Consider the following 9,106-nt stretch of genomic DNA (forward strand, 5'->3'; position numbering starts at 1 on the left):
AGCGATTTGTTCCAAGCCACTACAACCGCGATCTCCACTCTCAGTTTCAAACCCTCACTCAAGGCAACATGAGGGTGGAGGACTATTTCAAGGAGATCAAGATGGCCATGATGAGGGAGAACATTCAAGAAGATAGTGAGGCTACCATGGCAAGGTTCCTTAGAGGTCTCAACCCCGACCTTCAAGAAGCCTTGGAGCTCCAACATTACTTGGATATGCATGATCTTCTTGAACTAGCCATCAAGGCTATTGAGGCGAGGAGACCGTATCTTCCAAGCTTCCAACTCGCCTTCATGGAAGGGCAACCCACCAAGGAGAATCTCACATGATACAGGAAATGCGACTACACCAAGCCCTTCTAGCCTCACACCTGGAAATTTCTCTAACTGCAATTCCATTTTTACCCCTAACAAGCTTGTTGATGCATCCAGGTCCACTTCTAAGACCCCTCATGAAACTCCTAAAACTAGGAGTAGAGATATCAAGGGCTTCAAGTGCCAATGGTTTGGACATATTGACGCGAACGGCACCAATCTTGTGATCAACCCCTACAGAAAGGCTAGGACCTAGAAGGTTAGGACTCACGTTGATGACAAACGAACGCAACGGAATCACCTAAACCCGTTGATCACGTGGCCAACGAACCTGGTATTGTAGAAGACGCCACAATCTGGCGCGGTTCTAGATTGACAAGTCAATGGTATGACAAAGAAATGAATCTAAAATACTCAAGGATGCTTCAATGAAGCTTTGAGAGAATTCTCAAGTGTTTTTATTAATCATCATAAAACTGAATGTAAACAATGACTTAAGGCTATTTGTAGCCGTGACTAAGACCTAGTAAAGCTTGGAAAAACTTGAAGTCCGGCCAGCCCTTGGGCTTCTCTTTTGGCCGGCACTAGCCCAACAACATACATTGGAGTATGTTGTGGAAAAATCCAAGGAAATCCGGGTCTTGTTTCCTTGATTACTCTTGTGGAAAAGCATGGTGACAATTGTTGGATCTTTGCGGCATTTCTCGACTACCCAATCCGACGGGTAAGGAATTTTTGGTAAGATCATTGGAGTATTTTGAGTGGGAAAACGAGGGAGAGTGAAAACACTCAGGGAGTGAAGTGAGATTATATTTGTCCTATTTTCTTGTTCACTAACCTTTTGCAGGACCAAACGACAGTCGTGGAGCAAGCTCATCCGACCACTGACTACTCAATGATGTTCACCGCCATGAAAAACGAGCTTAAGCGGATTAGTGTGTAACAAATGGAGGAGAGGCACAACCGCTTTGACGAGCTCTCCGAGGGCTTCAGAAGGGGCCCCCATTCTCGATCTCGCAACCGAAGTAACCAAAGGAGCAAACTATGAGGAGTACTCTCGGCAAGTGAAGATGTGGTAAGAGCCTAGAGGCCTAAAAGGGGCACGTCTAAGAACGAGCTCAAGGGACTTAAAATTCAAGTCTCTACGTTACGAGGGAAAAGTGACCCTGAGGCTTAGTTGGAATGGGAAGGCCGCATCGAGATGGTCTTCGATTGCTATGAGTTTAGCGAGGAACAAAAGGTGAAAGTTGCCATTGTTGAGTTCACCGACTGCGCACTAGTTTGGTGGGACCAAGTCAGGACTAATTGGAGGCGAAATGGTAAACTCAAGGCACTAATGCATAAGCGGTTTGTTCCAAGCCACTACAACCGCGATCTCCACTCTCAGCTTCAAACCCTCACTCAAGGCAACATGAGTGTGGAGGAATACTCCAAGGAGATCAAGATGGCCATGATGAGGGCGAACATTCAAGAAGATAGTGTGGCTACCATGACAAGGTTCCTTAGAGGTCTCAACCCCGTCCTTCAAGAAGCCTTGGAGCTCCAACATTACTTGGACATGCATGATCTTCTTGAACTAGCCATCAAGGCCGAGAGGGGGAAGAAATTGAGGCGAGGAGGCCGTACCTTCTAAGCATCCAACTCTCCTTCATAGAAGGGCAACCCACCAAGGAGAACATCACATGATACTGGAAATGCGACTACACCAAGCCCTTCTAGCCGCACACCTGGTAAAATCTCTAACCGCAATTCCAATTTTACCCCTAATAAGCTTGTTGATGCATCCAGGTCCACTTCTAAGACCACTCATGAAACTCCTAAAACTAGGAGTAGAGATATCAAGGGCTTCAAGTGCCAATGGTTGGACATATTGATACGAACGGCACCAACCTTGTGATGCAACCCGTACAGAAAGGCTAGGATCTAGAAGGTTGGGACTCACGTTGATGACAAACGAACGCAGTGGAATCACCTAAACCCGGTGATCACGCGGCCAACGAACCAGGTATTGTAGAAGACGCCGCAATCTGGCGCGGTCCTAGATTGATAAGTCAATGGTATGCCAAAGAAATGAATCTAAAATACTCAAGGATGCTTCAATGAAGCTTTGAGAGAATTCTCAAGTGTTTTTATTAATCATCATAAAACTGAATGTAAACAATGACTTAAGGCAATTTGCAGCCGTGACTATGACCTTGTAAAGCTTGGAAAAACTTGAAGGAAATCCGGCCAGCCATTGGGCTTCTCTTTTGGCTGGCACTAGCCCAACAACATACATTGGAGTATGTTGTGGAAAAATCCAAGGAAATCCGTATCTTGTTTCCTTGATTACTCTTGGGGAAAAGCTTGGTGACAATTGTAGGATCTTTGCGGCATTTCTCGATTGCCCAATCCGACGGGTAAGGAATTTTTGGTAAGATCATTGGAGTATTTTGAGTGGAAAAATGAGTGAGAGTGAAAACACTAAGGGAGTGAATTGAGATTATATTTGTCCTATTTTCTTGTTCACTAACCTTTTACAGGACCAAACGACAGTCATGGAGCAAGCTCATCCGACCACTGACTACTCATTGATGTTCACCGCCATGAAAAACGAGCTAAAGCGGATTAGTGAGCAACAAATGGCGGAGAGGCACAACCGCTTAGACGAGCTATCCAAGAGCTTCACAAGGGGCTCTCGTTCTCGATCTCGCAACCGAAATAACCATGGCACCAAAGGAGCAAACTATGAGGAGTACTCTCGGCTGGTGAAGATGTGGAAATAGCCGAGAGGCCTAAAAGGGACACGTCTAAGAACGAGCTGAAGGGACGTAAAATTCAAGTCTGCACGTTCCAAGGCAAAATTGACCCTGAGGCTTAGTTGGAATGGGAAGGCCGCATCGAGATGGTCGTCGATTGCTATGAGTTTATCGAGGAACAAAAGGTGAAGGTTGTCACGGTTGAGTTCACCGACTACGCACTAGTTTGGTGGGACCACCAAGTCAGGACTAATCGGAGGCGAAATGGTGAACACAAGGCACTAATGCATAAGCGATTTGTTCCAAGCCACTACAACCGCGATCTCCACTCTCAGTTTCAAACCCTCACTCAAGGCAACATGAGGGTGGAGGACTATTTCAAGGAGATCAAGATGGCCATGATGAGGGAGAACATTCAAGAAGATAGTGAGGCTACCATGGCAAGGTTCCTTAGAGGTCTCAACCCCGACCTTCAAGAAGCCTTGGAGCTCCAACATTACTTGGATATGCATGATCTTCTTGAACTAGCCATCAAGGCTATTGAGGCGAGGAGACCGTATCTTCCAAGCTTCCAACTCGCCTTCATGGAAGGGCAACCCACCAAGGAGAATCTCACATGATACAGGAAATGCGACTACACCAAGCCCTTCTAGCCTCACACCTGGAAATTTCTCTAACTGCAATTCCATTTTTACCCCTAACAAGCTTGTTGATGCATCCAGGTCCACTTCTAAGACCCCTCATGAAACTCCTAAAACTAGGAGTAGAGATATCAAGGGCTTCAAGTGCCAATGGTTTGGACATATTGACGCGAACGGCACCAATCTTGTGATCAACCCCTACAGAAAGGCTAGGACCTAGAAGGTTAGGACTCACGTTGATGACAAACGAACGCAACGGAATCACCTAAACCCGTTGATCACGTGGCCAACGAACCTGGTATTGTAGAAGACGCCACAATCTGGCGCGGTTCTAGATTGACAAGTCAATGGTATGACAAAGAAATGAATCTAAAATACTCAAGGATGCTTCAATGAAGCTTTGAGAGAATTCTCAAGTGTTTTTATTAATCATCATAAAACTGAATGTAAACAATGACTTAAGGCAATTTGCAGCCGTGACTATGACCTTGTAAAGCTTGGAAAAACTTGAAGGAAATCCGGCCAGCCATTGGGCTTCTCTTTTGGCTGGCACTAGCCCAACAACATACATTGGAGTATGTTGTGGAAAAATCCAAGGAAATCCGTATCTTGTTTCCTTGATTACTCTTGGGGAAAAGCTTGGTGACAATTGTAGGATCTTTGCGGCATTTCTCGACTGCCCAATCCGACGGGTAAGGAATTTTTGGTAAGATCATTGGAGTATTTTGAGTGGAAAAATGAGTGAGAGTGAAAACACTAAGGGAGTGAATTGAGATTATATTTGTCCTATTTTCTTGTTCACTAACCTTTTACAGGACCAAACGACAGTCATGGAGCAAGCTCATCCGACCACTGACTACTCATTGATGTTCACCGCCATGAAAAACGAGCTAAAGCGGATTAGTGAGCAACAAATGGCGGAGAGGCACAACCGCTTAGACGAGCTATCCAAGAGCTTCACAAGGGGCTCTCGTTCTCGATCTCGCAACCGAAATAACCATGGCACCAAAGGAGCAAACTATGAGGATTACTCTCGGCTGGTGAAGATGTGGAAATAGCCGAGAGGCCTAAAAGGGACACGTCTAAGAACGAGCTGAAGGGACGTAAAATTCAAGTCTGCACGTTCCAAGGCAAAATTGACCCTGAGGCTTAGTTGGAATGGGAAGGCCGCATCGAGATGGTCGTCGATTGCTATGAGTTTTTCGAGGAACAAAAGGTGAAGGTTGCCACGGTTGAGTTCACCGACTACACACTAGTTTGGTGGGACCACCAAGTCAGGACTAATCGGAGGCGAAATGGTGAACACAAGGCACTAATGCATAAGCGATTTGTTCCAAGCCACTACAACCGCGATCTCCACTCTCAGTTTCAAACCCTCACTCAAGGCAACATGAGGGTGGAGGACTATTTCAAGGAGATCAAGATGGCCATGATGAGGGAGAACATTCAAGAAGATAGTGAGGCTACCATGGCAAGGTTCCTTAGAGGTCTCAACCCCGACCTTCAAGAAGCCTTGGAGCTCCAACATTACTTGGATATGCATGATCTTCTTGAACTAGCCATCAAGGCTATTGAGGCGAGGAGACCGTATCTTCCAAGCTTCCAACTCGCCTTCATGGAAGGGCAACCCACCAAGGAGAATCTCACATGATACAGGAAATGCGACTACACCAAGCCCTTCTAGCCTCACACCTGGAAATTTCTCTAACTGCAATTCCATTTTTACCCCTAACAAGCTTGTTTATGCATCCAGGTCCACTTCTAAGACCCCTCATGAAACTCCTAAAACTAGGAGTAGAGATATCAAGGGCTTCAAGTGCCAATGGTTTGGACATATTGACGCGAACGGCACCAATCTTGTGATCAACCCCTACAGAAAGGCTAGGACCTAGAAGGTTAGGACTCACGTTGATGACAAACGAACGCAACGGAATCACCTAAACCCGTTGATCACGTGGCCAACGAACCTGGTATTGTAGAAGACGCCACAATCTGGCGCGGTTCTAGATTGACAAGTCAATGGTATGACAAAGAAATGAATCTAAAATACTCAAGGATGCTTCAATGAAGCTTTGAGAGAATTCTCAAGTGTTTTTATTAATCATCATAAAACTGAATGTAAACAATGACTTAAGGCTATTTGTAGCCGTGACTAAGACCTAGTAAAGCTTGGAAAAACTTGAAGTCCGGCCAGCCCTTGGGCTTCTCTTTTGGCCGGCACTAGCCCAACAACATACATTGGAGTATGTTGTGGAAACATCCAAGGAAATCCGGGTCTTGTTTCCTTGATTACTCTTGTGGAAAAGCATGGTGACAATTGTTGGATCTTTGCGGCATTTCTCGACTACCCAATCCGACGGGTAAGGAATTTTTGGTAAGATCATTGGAGTATTTTGAGTGGGAAAACGAGGGAGAGTGAAAACACTCAGGGAGTGAAGTGAGATTATATTTGTCCTATTTTCTTGTTCACTAACCTTTTGCAGGACCAAACGACAGTCATGGAGCAAGCTCATCCGACCACTGACTACTCAATGATGTTCACCGCCATGAAAAACGAGCTTAAGCGGATTAGTGTGTAACAAATGGAGGAGAGGCACAACCGCTTTGACGAGCTCTCCGAGGGCTTCAGAAGGGGCCCCCATTCTCGATCTCGCAACCGAAGTAACCAAAGGAGCAAACTATGAGGAGTACTCTCGGCAAGTGAAGATGTGGTAAGAGCCTAGAGGCCTAAAAGGGGCACGTCTAAGAACGAGCTCAAGGGACTTAAAATTCAAGTCTCTACGTTACGAGGGAAAAGTGACCCTGAGGCTTAGTTGGAATGGGAAGGCCGCATCGAGATGGTCTTCGATTGCTATGAGTTTAGCGAGGAACAAAAGGTGAAGGTTGCCATTGTTGAGTTCACCGACTGCGCACTAGTTTGGTGGGACCAAGTCAGGACTAATTGGAGGCGAAATGGTAAACTCAAGGCACTAATGCATAAGCGGTTTGTTCCAAGCCACTACAACCGCGATCTCCACTCTCAGCTTCAAACCCTCACTCAAGGCAACATGAGTGTGGAGGAATACTCCAAGGAGATCAAGATGGCCATGATGAGGGCGAACATTCAAGAAGATAGTGTGGCTACCATGACAAGGTTCCTTAGAGGTCTCAACCCCGTCCTTCAAGAAGCCTTGGAGCTCCAACATTACTTGGACATGCATGATCTTCTTGAACTAGCCATCAAGGCCGAGAGGGGGAAGAAATTGAGGCGAGGAGGCCGTACCTTCTAAGCATCCAACTCTCCTTCATAGAAGGGCAACCCACCAAGGAGAACATCACATGATACTGGAAATGCGACTACACCAAGCCCTTCTAGCCGCACACCTGGTAAAATCTCTAACCGCAATTCCAATTTTACCCCTAATAAGCTTGTTGATGCATCCAGGTCCACTTCTAAGACCACTCATGAAACTCCTAAAACTAGGAGTAGAGATATCAAGGGCTTCAAGTGCCAATGGTTGGACATATTGATACGAACGGCACCAACCTTGTGATGCAACCCGTACAGAAAGGCTAGGATCTAGAAGGTTGGGACTCACGTTGATGACAAACGAACGCAGTGGAATCACCTAAACCCGGTGATCACGCGGCCAACGAACCAGGTATTGTAGAAGACGCCGCAATCTGGCGCGGTCCTAGATTGATAAGTCAATGGTATGCCAAAGAAATGAATCTAAAATACTCAAGGATGCTTCAATGAAGCTTTGAGAGAATTCTCAAGTGTTTTTATTAATCATCATAAAACTGAATGTAAACAATGACTTAAGGCAATTTGCAGCCGTGACTATGACCTTGTAAAGCTTGGAAAAACTTGAAGGAAATCCGGCCAGCCATTGGGCTTCTCTTTTGGCTGGCACTAGCCCAACAACATACATTGGAGTATGTTGTGGAAAAATCCAAGGAAATCCGTATCTTGTTTCCTTGATTACTCTTGGGGAAAAGCTTGGTGACAATTGTAGGATCTTTGCGGCATTTCTCGATTGCCCAATCCGACGGGTAAGGAATTTTTGGTAAGATCATTGGAGTATTTTGAGTGGAAAAATGAGTGAGAGTGAAAACACTAAGGGAGTGAATTGAGATTATATTTGTCCTATTTTCTTGTTCACTAACCTTTTACAGGACCAAACGACAGTCATGGAGCAAGCTCATCCGACCACTGACTACTCATTGATGTTCACCGCCATGAAAAACGAGCTAAAGCGGATTAGTGAGCAACAAATGGCGGAGAGGCACAACCGCTTAGACGAGCTATCCAAGAGCTTCACAAGGGGCTCTCGTTCTCGATCTCGCAACCGAAATAACCATGGCACCAAAGGAGCAAACTATGAGGAGTACTCTCGGCTGGTGAAGATGTGGAAATAGCCGAGAGGCCTAAAAGGGACACGTCTAAGAACGAGCTGAAGGGACGTAAAATTCAAGTCTGCACGTTCCAAGGCAAAATTGACCCTGAGGCTTAGTTGGAATGGGAAGGCCGCATCGAGATGGTCGTCGATTGCTATGAGTTTATCGAGGAACAAAAGGTGAAGGTTGCCACGGTTGAGTTCACCGACTACGCACTAGTTTGGTGGGACCACCAAGTCAGGACTAATCGGAGGCGAAATGGTGAACACAAGGCACTAATGCATAAGCGATTTGTTCCAAGCCACTACAACCGCGATCTCCACTCTCAGTTTCAAACCCTCACTCAAGGCAACATGAGGGTGGAGGACTATTTCAAGGAGATCAAGATGGCCATGATGAGGGAGAACATTCAAGAAGATAGTGAGGCTACCATGGCAAGGTTCCTTAGAGGTCTCAACCCCGACCTTCAAGAAGCCTTGGAGCTCCAACATTACTTGGATATGCATGATCTTCTTGAACTAGCCATCAAGGCTATTGAGGCGAGGAGACCGTATCTTCCAAGCTTCCAACTCGCCTTCATGGAAGGGCAACCCACCAAGGAGAATCTCACATGATACAGGAAATGCGACTACACCAAGCCCTTCTAGCCTCACACCTGGAAATTTCTCTAACTGCAATTCCATTTTTACCCCTAACAAGCTTGTTGATGCATCCAGGTCCACTTCTAAGACCCCTCATGAAACTCCTAAAACTAGGAGTAGAGATATCAAGGGCTTCAAGTGCCAATGGTTTGGACATATTGACGCGAACGGCACCAATCTTGTGATCAACCCCTACAGAAAGGCTAGGACCTAGAAGGTTAGGACTCACGTTGATGACAAACGAACGCAACGGAATCACCTAAACCCGTTGATCACGTGGCCAACGAACCTGGTATTGTAGAAGACGCCACAATCTGGCGCGGTTCTAGATTGACAAGTCAATGGTATGACAAAGAAATGAATCTAAAATACTCAAGGATGCTTCAATGAAG

This window comes from Coffea arabica, chromosome 3e (assembly GCF_036785885.1).
Source record: "Coffea arabica cultivar ET-39 chromosome 3e, Coffea Arabica ET-39 HiFi, whole genome shotgun sequence".
Lineage (NCBI taxonomy): Eukaryota > Viridiplantae > Streptophyta > Magnoliopsida > Gentianales > Rubiaceae > Coffea > Coffea arabica.